This window comes from Eulemur rufifrons, chromosome 30, assembly GCF_041146395.1.
Source record: "Eulemur rufifrons isolate Redbay chromosome 30, OSU_ERuf_1, whole genome shotgun sequence".
Classification (NCBI taxonomy): Eukaryota; Metazoa; Chordata; class Mammalia; order Primates; family Lemuridae; genus Eulemur; species Eulemur rufifrons.
In genome coordinates this window covers 144,725,553-144,745,115 of record NC_091012.1, presented here as the reverse complement: position 1 = coordinate 144,745,115, position 19,563 = coordinate 144,725,553, and the positions used below count along the sequence as shown (strand labels likewise).

General features: G+C 39.2%; 1 protein-coding gene across 3 annotated transcripts in view; it reads right to left on the bottom strand.

Moving 5' to 3' along the window:
- Nucleotides 1–19,563, bottom strand: part of LOC138378679 (uncharacterized) — a 138,280-nt gene that overhangs the window by 43,608 nt on the left and 75,109 nt on the right. Inside the window, exon 1 of one of the 3 annotated variants that reach the window (XR_011231957.1) lies at nt 7,120–7,195. The exons of the other annotated variants lie outside the window; for them this stretch is intronic. The gene's annotated coding sequence lies outside the window, so the exon portion shown is untranslated. Of the gene's footprint in view, nt 1–7,119; nt 7,196–19,563 lie in introns of those variants that run through there. 3 annotated transcript variants of the gene reach the window in all.

Genomic DNA, 19,563 nt, shown 5'->3' with positions numbered 1-19,563 from the left:
ATTTCATTGATTTAGTGACATTTATTTGTAGAAGAAATCACGGAGTAGCAGAAGTAAATGATCAGAAAATGTAAGCAAGCACTTCAAGAGTAATAATGGGCAAAAGAAGAAAAAAGCCAGAAAAAAAAAAACCCAAAGAACTGAACTCAGACATATTTATGTAAATCATAGGGGGAAAAAAAGGGTAGATAATGCTATATCACTAACTGAATCAGATCTGCTTTCTTGACGAGAAAAGGAACACCTTCCAAAAGGCTTATTTACTGCTCAGTAGCAAAACCAAGAACACTCTCAGAGGAATCTGAAGATCTTCTGTGCTTGCTTTGGAATAAGCTAAACTATTAGATATGCAGTTAAATAATTAACATACAAACATATACATAGCTAATTATATGCATTAAATGAATCTCAAAGTAATCATCAGATGTGAAGAGAACATAATTTTGAAAAAGAAAGAAAGTAAAGGACTGAGGTAATTTCAGTAACTCCTACGAAGAAATTACCTGTAAACCAAAACAGGTAACTCTACTAGGTTAAAACATAAGAAATTGCCAATAGTCAAGCAAACACCAGCAATTTCACATGGGCCCACCCAGTGGTCTCCTGATAAATATTGAACCACCACCTCTTTTGAAAAAAAGAGCCCTGATTGGTAGCTTTTGCCCATTCTCATGTTGGAACTGTCCCACCACGGCCAGTTTCAAGCTGCCAGACGATGGCACCGAGCGCGGAGTCGGAGCCAGAGGCGCAGGCACTTCACCAACTCCAGCACACCATGGCTCCACGGAACACGCTGAGGATCAGAGCAGGTCCCAAACTGTCCCACCCTGTTCTAAAGCCAGGCTTTTGTCTGATTGATCCAGTTTCTGTCTTCCCTAGGTTAGAAGAAATATGCTGTTGACAGTTTAAAATACTAGTACACTAAAATCATTCATAACAAAGAACAGATGAGACTGGTAGCTGGTTTCATCCATTCAACACTTTACTGCACACCTGTTTGGTGCCAGGTAGCGTTCTGGGCATTGTGGACAGCAGGAACAAGACAAAGGAGGTCCCTGCTCTCCTAAGAAATATATATAAAAATACATAATTTCAAGGACTGAGAAATGCCATGAAGAAATTAAAACAGTAATGGGGAAGCGATTTTAAACTGCATGGTGAGTTAGGTGATATTTAAGCTGAGACCTTAAAGTTAAGGGGCTAGGCTCAAGATCTGGGAAAGACCATTCAGACAAAGGAAACGACCAGTGTAAAAGTCCTAAGGCAAGACCAACCATGGTATGTTTGAAAAAGTGAACAGACTAACTTGCATAGAGCCTAATGAGAAAAGGTGAGATTGTCTGAGAGGTCGTCATAGGCAGGAAGATCTCCTGAGCCCAGGAATTCAAGACCAGCCTGGGCAACACAGCAAGATCCCATCTCTAAAAAAAAATTCTGCTCAGCTGGGCACGGTGGTACACGGCTGTAGTCCCAGCTACTCAAGAAGCAATGGCAGGAGATTGCCAATGTAAAAACCTCCAATAGAAGTCTCCTAGATTTAGGGAGGGATTTTCAGTATACAAAACTCTATTGTTATGTCCATCCTCTTGGTACCGTGCCGTGTATTTAGTCCCCCCTTAAAAAAGAAGATGAATATAAGTACATTTATTGTTTTGCATGGTAAACTAGCAGCTAGCCACAACAATCCCAGGAGTTATCATCACACCACTACATTCCAGCCTGGGCAACAGAGCAAAACCATGTCTCTTTAAAAAAAAAAACACACAAAAAACAATGACTATAGCTGAAATAAACTTAGTGGTAGGACTACACACCAGCTCAGAAATAAGGATTTTTTTTTTTTTTTTTTTTTTGAGACAGAGTCTCACTCTGTTGCCCAGGCTAGAGTGAGTGCGGTGGCGTCAGCCTAGCTCACAGCAACCTCAAACTCCTGGGCTCAAGCGATCCTACTGCCTCAGCCTCCCGAGTAGCTGGGACTACAGGCATGCGCCACCATGCCCGGCTAATTTTTTCTATATATATTTTTAGCTGTCCATATAATTTCTTTCTATTTTTAGTAGAGATGGGGTCTCGCTCTTGCTCAGGCTGGTCTCGAACTCCTGAGCTCAAACGATCCACCCACCTCGGCCTCCCAGAGTGCTAGGATTACAGGCGTGAGCCACCGCGCCCGGCCAGAAATAAGGATCTTATTAACCCAAGATGGTTACTTCGTACGTGAAATGCTAACATATGAATTCAAGTATGTAAATGTGGAATTCTAATGAAGATGACCTAATTAGTCTATAAAATAGATTCACTATGTTGTTCAGGCTAGGATTATTTCAAAACCATAGGCAAACACTTCTTGTGTGCCATCCAAAATCATTTTATTTGGTATGTAAATAGACTTTTTAAGAATTATAAAGGTCATGATTATGTTAACGTGAAAGAAAAATATAATACCAAATCTGATTTTTGTTCGAATTGCTGCTTAGGAGTTAAAGTAAAATATCAGCATATCAGTCTAAATTACATGTTCATATTACAAAAACTGTAAAGATATATACACACACATACACACCCACACTCCCTATAGCCGTGAAAACCAAGTCCACATTATGGCCACATAAAAGTCCCACAAGTCAATAAAGACAAATTTTTGCATATTACACAAAAAAAGGAAACTGTGTAGACTGGTTTAAGGAGAATTTATACTTGTACATAAAACTATTTATTCATTCAGGAACTACCAAGCTACTCATTTCAACAATTTATCTAAAAGATTTTTTTTTTTAATTAACCAACAGGAAAGGAGACCTACAGCTCAGGGGAAAAAGGTTAAAAGAAAAAAAATCTTGTCTCAGCAGAATGAAATACTAAAAATCTGCATATCATTAATTCTCCTTGCGCTCTCATCTCCCAACTAAATATCAGCTAAATTCCATTTTTAGACTATGCATTTAAGTCTGTACAAGCATTTTTCTTTTTTTTCTTTTTCTTTTTCTTTTTTTTTTTTGAGACAGAGTCTCACTCTGTTGCCCAGGCTAGAGTGAGTGCCGTGACGTCAGCCTAGCTCACAGCAACCGCAAACTCCTGAGCTCAAGGGATCCTCCTGTCTCAGCCTCCCAAGTAGCAGGGACTACAGACATGCAGCACCATTCCCGGCTAATTTTTTCTATATATATTTTTAGCTGTCCATATAATTTCTTTCTATTTTTAGTAGAGATGGGGTCTCACTCTTGCTCAGGCTGGTCTCGAACTCCTGAGCTCAAACGATCCACCCACCTCGGCCTCCCAGAGTGCTAGGATTAAAGGCGTGAGCCACCTCGCCGGGCCCAAGCATTTTTCTTTTTCTTTTTTTTCTTTTAAGAGCACAAATAAGTATATGCATTTAATACTACTCAATAAACTTGTGATTATTGTAGCTAGCTGCTAGTTTACCGTGCAAAACTATAAATGTACTTATATTCCTCTCCTTTTTTAAGGGGGAACTAAATAGGCAGCACGGTACCAAGAGGACAGGCATACCAATACATTTTTGTACACTGAAAATCCCTCCCTAAAACTATGAGACTTCTATTGGAGATTTCTACAAAAAAAATAAATAAATAAATAAAAACTGCTAAGAATACCATTAGGCTTTCTCAGTAATTTCTCCTTTTCTTTAACAAAAAGAGTTGAGCAAAACACAGAAAAACAATGAAGTTTTGGCTCCTGATCTCACCTGAGCCTACATCTCTGATAAAAACAAGGGTATAATATAGTCCAACTTGAAGTGTCTAGTCCATGAAAATTATCAACACTCAGAACTCAAGAAATGTAACTGAAAAGAAATATGGGACAAGCCCAGAATAAATTTTTTACATGTTGTCACCCTATTTCCAAACCAGGTTTTCCTCTTCTTTATTTCATTTGCCTTAGCTCTCTTCATTCCTTTCCTACCTCCTCTGTCCCTTACCATTTCACTGTGTATTTTCACTTGCCATACACAAAAATTGACTTGAAACTTACTTTATATTCTTGTATCTAAATTTGTTTCTACTTAATTCTTACAGGACTATACGGTTTTAGGTGAAATTCAAATACTTCATTATAGAAACACGCACATAGGCTGTAACCAGAATCAGGAGTAACAAGACAAGCAGCCATTCATTCAGGAACTGTGAGTGCCCATCATGAGCCAACCTAGCCTCGGTCCTGGGGACTCTGCAGTGAATAAAACAATGCTCTATCCCTCAGGGCACGAAAGCAAGACTGCACCTGGAGGATGCCTGGGGGCCAGAGTAGAGGAAGCCAAGGAGAAACCTGATTGTGTAGGACACAAAACCAGAGAGGCAGGAGGTACAGATCAACGGAGGCTCTTATAGGCACAGTAAATATTCTGGCTTTTACTCTCAAGGATATAGAAAGTCACTGAACGGTTTGAACACAGGAGTGAAATAACCAGACTTTCATGTTAAAAGGATCACCCTGGTTGCTGGGTTGAGAATAGAAAAGTGCAGAAGCAGTGGGGAGACTAGTGACTATGAAAATAACACAAGCAAGAGGTTATGGTTGCTTACAGGGGTGGCAGCAAATTGTGGTTCCATGTATAGTTAAGGCAGCATTTAAAGTATATAAAGAATGTACTTTTGTGATAATTATTTGAATTAGATGTGGGAGTATCAGAAGGGAATATCAAGATGTCTATGAGGTTTGGGGCCAGAGAAACTGAAAGAGGGAGTGGACATTTAAAAGATGAGGAAGAATGGAATGGAAACAATTATTGGAGGGGGTGGGAGAGAAGAAGGAGGCAATGAGTTTTCAGTTGTGACATGTTAAATTTGGGATCTAGATGTCTAGTTAAATTAGACATCTAGCTGAAAATGTCGAATACGCACATGAACATACAAGTCTGGAGATTAGGAAAGAAATTCAGACTAAAGACAAAATTTTTAGTTTGAAATATATAATTCTAGCTAGATAAGATGAGATCATAAGGGACGAAATAAAAATACAGAAGAGGTCTAAACATATATCCCTGGAACACTGCCTCATTTTTTAGAAGTTGGAGTGATGAAAAGGAACCAGCAAAAGAAACTGAAAATAAGCAGTAATATCTCAGAAGCAAAGGGAAGAAGGTTTCAAAGAAGAGAACATTATCAACCACATCAAATGCTGTTATTGCTGCTGTATTCACTGACATTAGAATTCACCACAGAGATCACTAGTAACATCAAAAAAGAGATGCCATGGTAGAATGGAAGAGAAAAAAAAACCTCACTGTAGTGGATCCAAGAGAGAGAGGGAGTACTGAAGACCACAAATATCAACTTTTCTGGAGAGTAGTAACTAAAGAAAGATGTGGTGTTGAGCAAGGTTTTTTAAAGATGGGAGATATCAGTATCTATATGCTGCATATATATCTATATGCTGAAAGGAAAGATCCGGTAAAAACAGGACACTGACGCATCTCGTTGGCATGCACGAGGGGATGGACATGGAAGCAACGCAATGTCCTTGACAGGAGGAAAGGAGAGAACCCAGGGCAGCCGTGGAGACCGAGGGGGGGGGGAAGACCAGCAGGAAATGCAAAGAGCATGGGCAGAGACCTGAGGGACATGGAAACGCTTTCTGATCGCTTTCATTTTTCACACACAGGAAACACGTTATCAGATGAAAATGGAGAAAAGGTTAGAGGTTTGAGGAGAGAGGTGTAAAATAGTCATTTAGGGGAATGCTAAAGTGATTCAACCAGGGAAATGTACTAGGATTACACCACTGTCAGCAACACAAAGGGCCTTCCTGAGGTCAGCGGTCAGGCACTGAACGGGAGACCCGGGTCAGCATGAGTGTTTTTTCCTCAGAGCATTTTCAACTGCCCAGGTGCAGGCTGAACCGGATGGAGAACTGCATGTAAACGGTGTGGGGTGGAGGGCTGGCCAGGGGAGTGTAATGGAGGAGCGCCCTACATGGAACTGAGGGCGTATAAAAGGGAGAGATTATAATAGTGGACCATGGATTCAAGGCAGGGAAAATATTCAAGTAAAGATGTGCAAGAAGGGGGCAGTACAGAGGTGGCAGAAGCAATGGACTGCAGGTCCCAAACAGACAGAAGTGCTGTCAAGGGGGGTTACAGTTGTCCCACGGGGGTTTGGTTCATGGAACCCCACCATACCAAAATCCCCAGATGCTCAAGTACCGTATATAAAATGGGTAGGTATTTGCATATAACCTATACATATCCACATACTTTAAAGCATCTCTAGATTACTTATATGTAAATGCCATGTAAGTAGCTGTTATACTGTAGTTTTTAAATTTGTATTTTTTTTTTTTAGCTTAAGTATTTTATTTGTTTGCAACTAAGCTTGTTAACACTATATAATGAAAATGTACAAAGAATAATGTTGCAGTTTTTGGTTAGATTTAAGTCAAAGACATTCATTAATAAGGAATCTTCGAATGTGAATATTCCAGAAATTTCTCTAAGCCATCTGATCAGAACAACTGTCTCTGAATATTACCTTACTTTGGAAGGTACTGGCGTACATTTGAATTACACTCAGAATTTTTCAAAATAAGCCCTAATTAAAAAAACTATTCTATATTGAAACTAAAACAATATTAATAGAACTTTCCTTTCCAGAAACAATAATAAAGGAAACAAGGCATTTTGCAAAATGTGGTCCTAAACAAGTCACAGTAAAAAATAAATGTGTATTTTTTTTTTTTTAGAGACAGGGTTTAGTATTTTTGATCCACAGTTGGTTGAATCCTCACATATGGAACCCACAGACACAGAGGGTCTACTGTATTTGACAGAAGTTGGAAATAGAGGATGTGGAGGCCCCAGTGGAATTATGCCAAATGAAATATCCTTAGTAAAGTATGGGCAGTTCTGGTTAAAATGTTATAGAACTACCTTAAACACTAAACCAAAACGTCACCCTGGGCAAAGTGAGCCCGCAGATGAGGAAAGCTGGGAAGCAAAATTAAAGATAGAGAATTATATCACAGGAATTGTAGCTGGGGGTCCCAGACATAGAATTCTCAAGAAAACTATTTCCCGCAGTCCTAGGGCGTCAGCTTTGAACAACCTGTCCAACTCAGAAGGCAAAAATGCCAGATCACAATCAGATGAGCTAAAATAAACCATACCTTTCCCCTCGATCCCTTTTCCGCACGGAGCTGGACCCTGAGCAGGTGAGGACATCATACTGAAGAGAATCTGGCAAAGTAACAAGAGAAATGAAGTAGGAATCTTCCTCCAAAGCAGGCTTCTAGGTCTGAAACAGGGGGAACCAAAGAAAAGTTCAGAATTGTGTGAGAGTCTCAACACTGATTATACTGAACTGCACCTTCTAATGACTAAAATAAGATTATGAATGACAAGTGACCACAAGAGTTTTTATTACCTGAAAGTTACTGGAAAAGCTATCTGATCTTACTAAGAGCTCATCCAGAGGTAGAGACTGAATCTATAGAGGGTCTGAAGGCACAGTGAAAACTGTTTTCTGCTTAACCTTACCAAGTTCCGTCCACTGAACGTACTAGTTCCATAGATACCCATAAATTCCCACTACATGTAAGGTATAAAATATACACAATGCTAGAGGTAGTAAAAATTCATTTTTGTTTTACTAAACAAAAAGTGAAAGCAAATTATTAAGTCAAATAAAGCAAAAGTCATTTTAGGTTTGAGTACAAGTAGAAAATTTGATCACGGAAGATGTCATAAGAAATCTTAGCATGAGTTTCTAAGCGGGCAAGCAACAAAATAGAAATATCAGGGCTCACCATTTAGTCATTTTCAAAGTCACCTCTATTTAATCCGGACTTATCTAATGCATTCTAGGGAAAGGAGTATATATTACCATAATTTTGAATAAAATACATTTACAGGTATTTTATAGTGTCAAGATAAAGACAATAAAGACAAATATTACCAAGTCTTTTTGGCATTTCAATTCAGAAACCCCATCTGGATGCAGTCCGGAGCAGTCTCAACTAAATTCTAGTCCATTCATAATTTGGTAGTATTACAGCAAGAGTCAAGCATACTTAAGCTTTGAACTGAGGCAGCAAGTCAATATTTAATATGCTAAATTCCAAGTTTTTCCAGGAAGTATGAAAAAAAAATCAGAAAAAATGCTATCACCTAACTAGCAAGCAAGCATTAAGGATAAGCACACGTTTTACTCAGTTCCTCTCAAGAATACACAGGGAACCTACAATGCCCCATTCTGACACAGACCTAAAACATTACTAACATTTAACATTCAATAAAATGTTAAAATATTTGTTTCATAAAAACTGAGATAAGAAAACACTAAAACAGGCCAGGTGGGGTGGCTAGTACCTGTAATCCCAGCAGTTTGGGATGCAGAGGCTAGGAGTTCCAGACCAGCCTCGGCAACATAGCAACACCTTGTCTCTAGCAAAAATTTGAAAATTAGCTGGGCATGGCAGTGCAGCTTGCAGTCCTAGCTACTCGGGAGGCTGAGGTAGGAGGATTGCTTGAGCTCAGATGTCTGAGGTTGCAGTGAGTGATAGTCATGGCACTGCACTCCAGCATGGGTGACAGAGTGAGACCCTGTCTCTAAAATTAAAAAAAAAAAAAATACTACAACAAATCAAAACCAATAAGCACGTTTCATTGTAAGAGAAAAATCTTATAAAATCTTAAAAAAGTCCCAGATTCATCCTAAAACAGATGAGAAACCTGAACATTTCCATGTCTTTGAAAAAGACAACTGGGAATGAAAAACATAATAGCAACCTATACTAGACAATAAACGTGAGAAATTTGTTATATAGCATTTAAATAAAAATTTTAAAATTCAAAAATGTTTTCTACAAATGCTAATAAATAAACTCTCACAATCTACACAGGCAAACATGGGCACAGCTGCAAATGCCTTGTTAGCATCATTCTTAATCACTTGATTAACTACATCTGAGAGAAAAGAAATTCCTTCTAGATCACTCTGAAGGGTGTTACAAAAAAATGAACCACCCCCAACAGCAGACACATCTACCTCGATGAAGAAAACACCAACATTTCAAATATTCCAACAATTACAAAATAGGATAATCCTGGAATTTACTCAGCCTCAAAACATTATGCACTACTCCAACACAGGAATAATACTTTAAAAACATTTACAGTGTTTTCTAAAGTACAAAAAATATTCATTATGAATCCTGATTTCTTGGAAAAATTATTTTACCATGTCTCAATGCTGTTGATTGTCAAGAATTCTGATGATGTGCTTATCCAAAGAAAATGCCAGGCACTTTTTATTTAACATATCACAGCCTGCTTACATTGTTCTTTATCATCGCTATTAGATTTCTTATCAACACCAGACTGATAGTGGTAAATTGTCAAGAAATACACATTTCTTCCTCCAAGAAATACACATTTAAAGAAAAACTATCACAACTCTCTAACACTAAAATTTGAGGGATTCCTTCCCTTATTATTCCTAGGAACAACAATCATAAAAAGCTAATAGCCAGTAAGTCTAAAATCTAAAACTTCTATTTGAATGTATACATTATTTTCAACAATGTATAAACTATTATAAGCATTGACAAGTCAAAAGGGTCCACCAAAATTCAAAAGCTAACTGCAAAAAAATTAGTAATCTACATTATTTTGTAAAGATTAAGATTGGCTTTGGAGTACATTAACTCAGACTTCTGAAGAGGCCAAATATTGTTTTTAAACATATATAAATAAGATAAAAATAGGCAATGCAACCTTAGAATAAATGCAATACTAAAAATTTCATCCTCTTTTTAGTGAGCAGTTTTATCAGTTGTAAAACTACAGGTAAAGTTCACATATGGAATCACAAATTCTTACTAATAATCCTTCCAATTTCAGCACTATCAAGTTAATACTGTATTTGTTTGTAAATAGTAAAGGAAAGGACAAAATAAATTCCTGAAATGCTGCTTTACTTAAAAACGTTTCTTATGGAAAAGAAATCCAATGTTTATCATCAGTGATTTTTAAAAATAGAAAATATTGTTGTGGCCGGGCGCGGTGGCTCACGCCTGTAATCCTAGCACTCTGGGAGGCCGAGGTGGGCGGATCGTTTGAGCTCAGGAGTTCGAGACCAGCCTGAGCAAGAGCGAGACCCCATCTCTACTAAAAATAGAAAGAAATTATATGGACAGCTAAAAATATATATAGAAAAAAAAAAATTAGCCGGGCATGGTGGTGCATGCCTGTAGTCCCAGCTACTCGGGAGGCTGAGACAGGAGGATCGCTTGAGCTCAGGAGTTTGAGGTTGCTGTGAGCTAGGCTGACGCCACGGCACTCACTCTAGCCTGGGCAACAGAGTGAGACTCTGTCTCAAAAAAAAAAAAAAAGAAAAAGAAAGAAAATATTGTTGTTACAAAGATTTACAGAACAGAGAACCAAAAGTCCATGACCTTTCAATAAATACACTGTACTAAAATCTTCTTGTAAGAGAGAGATAATAAAAACACCAGTCTGTTAAATCTCTTCCTCCCTTCTTTTTAAAATGTAGATAGATTTTACTAAACTGACAATATGAAAGTGTAACCCAATAATCTTAGCCTTCTTAAGTTACTTATTAACTTTTAAATAGACTGTTATGAATTTACAGTTCCTGCAGTTCACCTGCCACCTTTCCCAACCTAAAGCAGGTACTAGGGGTTGAAGACAGTCTCCACTTGCAACATCGATTATAAGAAAGAACTTTATGCTCATTTTACAAAAGGATTATTGTGAGTTTTGTTCGTCCCCAGAAACACCACTCAACACAGATCTCAGCACATGATAGAGGTTTAATGAATATCTGTTGAGTAAATGGTAATGTTTAATTGTATTAGTGCAACATTAGTTTTTTTTCCTGCTTCAATTTACAGTTCTCCCTTGTTGGAAAAGAAACTCCAGACCATAGCAGTCCCTCAAAAGCACATAAACAACTTTATTCACAATGAAAAATAAAGCTGGGTCTCAAAATACAATCCCAGCGACTCTTGATGTTCTCTGTTATTTAAAAAAAAAAAAAAAAAAGAGAGAGAGAAATAAAGCCTGCTTTTAAGAAATACATAATGTATACCAACTTTCCTCAAAATAAAAAATCCACATTTCAAACTTATTTTCGATGTTAGTAGTACTGAGAGTAACAACTGATGGTTCCAAAGTATGCATATATTGGGTAAAAATCCAAAACAAGCATATAAACAAAACTACATGTTTTTTGCCAACGTTTTTCCCTTAATCTTGGTCAAAAGGGTATGTGCCTAAATTTTACTAGATGTGAGACCAGCTTTGTCTGATGTTTCCAGATTCATTCGTTCAACAAATGTTTTTTTTTTTTTTGAGACAGAGTCTCACTCTGTTGCCCAGGCTAGAGTGAGTGCCGTGGCGTCAGCCTAGCTCACAGCAACCTCAAACTCCTGAGCTCAAGCGATCCTACTGTCTCAGCCTCCCGAGTAGCTGGGACTACAGGCATGCACCACCATGCCCGGCTAATTTTTTCTATATATATATATTTTTTAGCTGTCCATATAATTTCTTTCTAGTTTTAGTAGAGATGGGGTCTCGCTCTTGCTCAGGCTGGTCTCGAACTCCTGAGCTCAAACGATCCACCCACCTCGGCCTCCCAGAGTGCTAGGATTACAGGCGTGAGCCACCGCGCCCGGCCTCAACAAATGTTTTAATGAGCATCTACTGTATTCCAAGCCCTTTAACGTTTACATTTGCAAACTGCACACCACCACCAAATTCCTCTACGAAGCCTTATCATTTAAAAGAATTGCAAGGTAATAAGGAATCTCAACACTGTTTCTTGCACACATTAAGTCAGTGGATTGGGGCGCTTTTTCAGCCGTTAAAGCAGCATCAGCGAGTCGCTACCGACCATACCGGGGACCAAAATCCCAACCAGGAGCCACAGCCGGTGAAACCACCTGTGAGAGTCGCCTGCGTTCCTCCTCCGAGGAGACGGCCGGGACTTTCGCTCCAGCCCAGCGAGCTCCGCTGCGGGACCGCGGGCGACAGTCGGGGCTCCAGAGCCCGAGTCCCCGCCCCGCCAACCCTCACCTGGAGACCCCGGGCCGTCCCCGCCCGCCCCGCCCGCCCCTCGCGACCGCCAGACCCGCCAAGTGGGGGGAGGGGTCTGCGTTTCCGTCGCCCGCCTGCCTGAATTCTGAGCTGAGCTCGGGTCCCTTCCTCAGAGGGAAGGGACGAAACCCAAAGGGCGGGGACTTCCTCGCCTGAACCTGGAAACGGAGCCGCAGGCTCAGCCCGCAGCCCGCAGCCCACAGCCGGCAGCGGCTGGCAGGGCCGGGCCGCGCTCACCGCGGAGCCCTCGGGACCGGGGTTCAGGGCCTCAGGCCGCCGCGCAAGGGCCCGCGAGGGCGAGGCGCGGGGCCGGCGCTGCACTCACCGTCGCCCGTGTCTCGGCTGCCCGCTCCAGCAGCACCACTCTCGGCGGGCTCCGCGACTCTCCAGTAATGGGGAAGCGATTTTAAACTGAGTGGTGAGTTGGTGATATTTAAGCTGAGACCTTAAAGTTAAGGGGCCAGGCGCAAGATCTGGGAAAGACCATTCGGACAAAGGAAACGACTAGTGTAAAAGTCCTAAGGCAAGACCAAGCATGGCTTGTTTGAAAAATTGAACAAACTAACTTAGATAGAGTCTAATGAGCAAAGGTGAGATTGTCTGAGAGGTCATCAGAGGCAAGAAGGTCTCCTGAGCCCAGGAATTCAAGACCAGCCTGGGCAACACAGCAAGACCCCATCTCTAAAAAAAATTCTGCTCAGCTGGGCACGGTGGTACACGGCTGTAGTCCCAGCTACTCAAGAAGCAATGGCAGGAGATTGCCAATGTAAAAACCTCCAATAGAAGTCTCCTAGATTTAGGGAGGGATTTTCAGTGTACAAAAATGTATTGGTACGCCTGTCCTCTTGGTACTGTGCCGCCTATTTAGTCCCCCCTTAAAAAAGGAGAGGAATATAAGTACATTTATTGTTTTGCACGGTAAACTAGCAGCTAGCTACAGCAATCCCACGAGTTATGATCACACCACTACACTCCAGCCTGGGCAACAGAGCAAAACCATGTCTCTTTAAAAAAAAAAACAAGACAAAAAAAACTGTGACTATAGCTGAAATAAACTTAGTGGTAGGACTAAACACCAGCTCAGAAATAAGGATCTTATTAACCCAAGATGGTTACTTCGTACGTGAAATGCTAACATATGAATTCAAGTATGTCAATGTGGAATTCTAATGAAGATGACCTAATTAGTCTATAAAATAGATTCCCCATGTTGTTCAGACTAGGACCATTTCAAAACCATAGGCAAACACTTCTAGTGCATCATCCAAAATCATTTTATTTGGTATGTAATTGGACTTTTTAAGAATTATAAAGGTCATGTTTATTTTAACGTGAAAGAAAAATATAATACCAAATCTGATTTTTGTTCAACTTAGTGCTTAGGAGTTAAAGTAAAATATCAGCATATCAGTCTAAATTACATGTTCATATTACAAAAACTGTAAAGATATATACACACACATACACACCCACACTCCCTATAGCTATGAAAACCAAGTCCACATTATGGCCACATAAAAGTCCCACAGGTCAACAAAGACAAATTTTTGCATATTACAGAAAAAAAGGAAACTGTGTAGACTGCTTTAAGGAGAATTTATACTTGCACATAAAATTATTTATTCATTCCAGAACTACCAAGCTACTCATTTCAACAATTTATCTAAAAGATTTTTTTTTTAATTAACCAACAGGAAAGGAGACCTACAGCTCAGGGAAAAAAGGTTAAAAGAAAAAAAAATCTCGTCTCAGCAGAATGAAATACTAAAACTCTGTATCTCATTAATTCCCCTTGCGCTCTCATTTCCCAACTAAATATCAGTTAAACTGCATTTTTAAAAGGCGAAAGATTTATATGAACTGAAGAGAAATCAGAGTATAAAACTGCATTTTTAGACTATGCATTTAAGTCTGTACAAGCATTTTTCTTTTTTTTTTCATTTAAGAGCACAAATAAGTATATGCATTTAATACTACTCAATAAACTTGTGATTATTGTAGCTAGCTGTTAGTTTACCGTGCAAAACAATAAATGTACTTATATTCCTCTCCTTTTTTAAAGGGGGACTAAATAGGCGGCACAGTACCAAGAAGACAGGCATACCAATACATTTTTGTACACTGAAAATCCCTCCCTAAAACTATGAGACTTCTATTGGAGGTTTCTACAAAAAAAAAAAATAAAAACTGCCAAGAATACCATTAGGCTTTCTCACTAATTTCTCCTTTTCTTTGTTTCTACTTAATTCTTACAGGACTATACGGTTTTAGGTGAAATTCAAATACTTCATTATAGAAACATGCACATAGGCTGTAACCAGAATCAGGAGTAACAAGACAAGCAGCCATTCATTCAGGAACTGTAAGTGCCCATCATGAGCCAGCCAGGGTCCTGGAGACTCTGCAGTGAATAAAACAATGCTCTATCCCTCAGGGCACAAAAGCAAGACTGCACCTGGAGGATGCCTGGGGGCCAGAGTAGAGGAAGCCAAGGAGAAACCTGATTGTGTAGGACACAAAACCAGAGAGGCAGGAGGTACAGATCAACGGAGGCTCTTATAGGCACAGTAAATATTCTGGCTTTTACTCTCAGGGACATAAAAGCCACTGAACGGTTTGAACACAGGAGTGAAATAATCAGACTTTCATGTTAAAAGGATCACCCTGGTTGCTGGGTTGAGAATAGAAAAGTGCAGAAGCAGCAGGGAGACTAGTGACTATGAAAATAACACAAGCAAGAGGTTATAGTTGCTTACAGGGGTGGCAGCAAATTGTGGTTCCATGTATAGTTAAGGCAGCATTTAAAGTATATAAAGAATGTACTTTTGTGATAATTATTTGAATTAGATGTGGGAGTATCAGAAGGGAGTATCAAGATGTCTATGAGGTTTGGGGCCAGAGAAACTGAAAGAGGGAGTGGACATTTAAAAGATGAGGAAGAATGGAATGGAAACAATTATTGGAGGGGGTGGGAGAGAAGAAGGAGGCGATGAGTTTTCAGTTGTGACATGTTAAATTTGGGATCTAGATGTCTAGTTAAATTAGACATCTAGCTGAAAATGTTGAGTACGCACATGAACATACAAGTCTGGAGATTAGGAAAGAAATTCAGACTAAAGACAAAATTTTTAGTTTGAAATATATAATTCTAGCTAGATAAGATGAGATCATAAGGGACGAAATAAAAATACAGAAGAGGTCTAAACATATATCCCTGGAACACTGCCTCATTTTTTAGAAGTTGGAGTGATGAAAAGGAACCAGCAAAAGAAACTGAAAATAAGCAGTAATATCTCAGAAGCAAAGGGAAGAAGGTTTCAAAGAAGAGAACATTATCAACCACATCAAATGCTGTTATTGCTGCTGTATTCACTGACATTAGAATTCACCACAGAGATCACTAGTAACATCAAAAAAGAGATGCCATGGTAGAATGGAAGAGAAAAAAAAACCTCACTGTAGTGGATCCAAGAGAGAGAGGGAGTACTGAAGACCACAAATATCAACTTTTCTGGAGAGTAGTAACTAAAGAAAGATGTGGTGTGGAACAAGGTTTTTTAAAGATGGGAGATATCAGTATCTACATGCTGCATATATATCTATATGCTGACAGGAATGATCTGGTAAAAATAGGACACTGACGCATGTCACTGGCATGCACAAGGGGATGGACATGGAAGCAACGCAGTGTCCTTGACAGGAGGAAGGGAGAGAACCCAGGGCAGCCATGGAGACCGGGGTGAAGAACAGCAGGAAATGCAAAGAGCATGGGCAGAGACCTGAGGGACGTGCAAACACTTTCTGATCGCTTTCATTTTTCACACACAGGAAACACGTTATCAGATGAAAATGGAGAAAAGGTTAGAGGTTTGAGGAGAGAGGTGTAAAATAGTCATTTAGGGGAATGCTAAAGTGATTCAACCAGGCAAATATCCTGGGATTATACCACTGTCAGCAACACAAAGGGCCTTCCTGAGGTCAGCGGTCAGGCACTGAACGGGAGACCCGGGTCAGCATGGCTGTGTTTCCCTCAGAGCACGGTCTACTGCCCAGGTGCAGGCTGAACCGGATGGAGAACTGCATGTAAACGGTGTGGGGTGGAGGGCTGGCCAGGGGAGTGCAATGGAGGAGCGCCCTACATGGAACTGAGGGCGTATGAAAGGGAGAGATTATAATAGTGGACCATGGATTCAAGGCAGGGAAAATATTCAAGTAAGGATGTGCAGGAAGGGGGACAGTACAGAGGTGGCAGAAGCAATGGACTGCAGGTCCCAAACAGACAGAAGTGCTGTCAAGGGGGGTTACAGTTGTCCCACGGGGGTTTGGTTCATGGAACCCCACCATACCAAAATCCCCAGATGCTCAAGTACCGTATATAAAATGGGTAGGTATTTGCATATAACCTATACATATCCACATACTTTAAAGCATCTCTAGATTACTTATATGTAAATGCCACATAAGTAGCTGTTATACTGTAGTTTTTAAATTTGTATTTTGTTTTAGAGACAGGGTTTAGTATTTTTGACCCACAGTTGGTTGAATCCTCACATGTGGAACCCACAGACACAGAGGGTCTACTGTATTTGACAGAAGTTGGAAATAGAGGATGTGGAGGCCCCAGTGGAATTATGCCAAATGAAATATCCTTAGTAAAGTATGGGCAGTTCTGGTTAAAATGTTATAGAACTACCTTAAACACTAAACCAAAACGTCACCCTGGGCAAAGTGAGCCCGCAGATGAGGAAAGCTGGGAAGCAAAATTAAAGATAGAGAATTATATCACAGGAATTGTAGCTGGGGGTCCCAGACATGGAATTCTCAAGAAAACTATTTCCCGCAGTCCTAGGGCGTCAGCTTTGAACAATCTGTCCAACTCAGAAGGCAAAAATGCCAGATCACAATCAGATGAGCTAAAATAAACCATACCTTTCCCCTCGATCCCTTTTCCCCACTGAGCTGGACCCTGAGCAGGTGAGGACGTCATATTGAAGAGAATCTGGCAAAGTAAAATGAGAAATGAAGTAGGAATCTTCCTCCAAAGCAGGCTTCTAGGTCTGAAACAGGGGGAACCAAAGAAAAGTTCAGAATTGTGTGAGAGTCTCAACACTGATTATACTGAACTGCACCTTCTAATCGCTAAAATAAGATTATGAATGACAAGTGACCACAAGAGTTTTTATTACCTGAAAGTTACTGGAAAAGCTATCTGATCTTACTAAGAGCTCATCCAGAGGTAGAGACTGAATCTATAGAGGGTCTGAAGGCACAGTGAAAACTGTTTTCTGCTTAAGCCTTATCAAGTCCCATCCATTGAACATACTAGTTCCACAGATACCCATAAATTCCCACTACATGTAAGGTATAAAATATACACAATGCTAGAGGTAGTAAAAATTCATTTTTGTTTTACTAAACAAAAAGTGAAAGCAAATTATTAAGTCAAATAAAACAAAAATCATTTTATGTTTGAGTACAAGTACAAAATTTGATCATGGAAGATGTCATAAGACATCTTAGCATGAGTTTCTAAGCGGGCAAGCAACAAAATAGAAATATCAGGGCTCACCATTTAGTCATTTTCAAAGTCACCTCTATTTAATCCGGACTTATCTAATGCATTCTAGGGAAAGGAGTATGTGTTACTATAATCTTGACTGAAATACATTTACAGGTATTTTACAGTGTCAAGATAAAGACAATAAAGACAATTTATTACCAAGTCTTTGTGGCATTTCAATTCAGAAACCCCATCTGGATACAGTCACAGAGCAGTCTCAACTAAATTCTAGTCCATTCATAATTTGGTAGTATTACAGAAAGAGTCAAGCATACTTAAGCTTTGAACTGAGGCAGCAAGTCAATATTTAATATGCTAAATTCCAAGTTTTTCCAGGAAGTATGAAAAAAAAATCAGAAAAAATGCTATCACCTAAAGAGCAAGCAAGCATTAAGGATAAGCACATGTTTTACTCAGTTTCTCTCAAGAATACACAGGGAACCTACAATGCCCCATTCTGACACAGACCTAAAACATTACTAACATTTAACATTCAATAAAATGTTAAAATATTTGTTTCATAAAAACTGAGATAGAAAAACACTAAAACAGGCCAGGTGGGGTGGCTGATACCTGTAATCCCAGCAGTTTGGGACGCAGAGGCTAGGAGTTCCAGACCAGCCTCGGCAACATAGCAACACCTTGTCTCTACAAAAAATTTGAAAATTAGCTGGGCATGGCAGTGCAGCTTGCAGTCCCAGCTACTCGGAAGGCTGAGGTAGGAGCATTGCTTGAGCCCAGGTGTCTGAGGTTGCAGTGAGTGATAGTCATGCCACTGCACTCCAGCATGGGTGATAGAGTGAGACCACACAAACACTACAATAAATCAAAACCAATAAGCATGTTTCATTGTGAGTGAAAAATCTTATAAAACCTCAAAAAAATCCCAGATTCATCCTAAAACAGATAAGAAACCCAAACATTTTCATGTTTTTTAAAAAGACAACTGGCAATTAAAAACATAATAGCAACCTATACTAGACAATAAACGTGAGAAATTTGTTATATAGCATTTAAATAAAAATTTTAAAATTCAAAAATATTTTCTACAAATGCTAATTAATAAACTCTCACAATCTACACAGGCAAACATGGGCACAGCTGCAAATGCCTTGTTAGCATCATTCTTAGTCACTTGATTAATTACATCTAAGAGAAAAGAAATTCCTTCTAGATCACTCTGAAGGGTCTTACAAAAAAATGAACCCCCCCCCCAGCAGACACATCTACCTCGATGAAGAAAACACCAACATTTCAAATATTCCAACAATTACAAAATAGGATAATCCTGGAATTTACTCAGCCTCAAAACATTATGAACTACTCCAACACAGGAATAATACTTTAAAAACATTTACAGTGTTTTCTAAAGTACAAAAAATATTCATTATGAATCCTGATTTCTTGGAAAAATTATTTTAACATGTCTCAATGCTGTTGATTGTCAAGAATTCTGATGATGTGCTTATCCAAAGAAAATGCCAGGCACTTTTTATTTAACATATCACAGCCTGCTTACATTGTTCTTTATCATCACTATTAGATTTCCTATCAACACCAAACTGATAGTAGTAAATTGTCAAGAAATACACTTTTTTCCTCCAAGAAATACACATTTAAAGAAAAACTATCACAACTCTCTACCACTAAAATTTGAGGGATTCCTTCCCTTATTATTCCTAGGAACAACAATCATAAAAAGCTAATAGCCAGTAAGTCTAAAATCTAAAAGTTCTATTTGAGTGCATACATTACTTTCAACAATGTATAAACTACTATAAACATTGACAAGTCAAAAGGGTCCACCAAAATTCAAAAGCTAACTGCAAGAAAATTAGTAATCTACATTATTTTGTAAAGATCAAGATTGGCTTTGGAGTACATTAACTCAGACTTCTGAAGCAGCCAAATATTGTTTTTAAACATATATAAA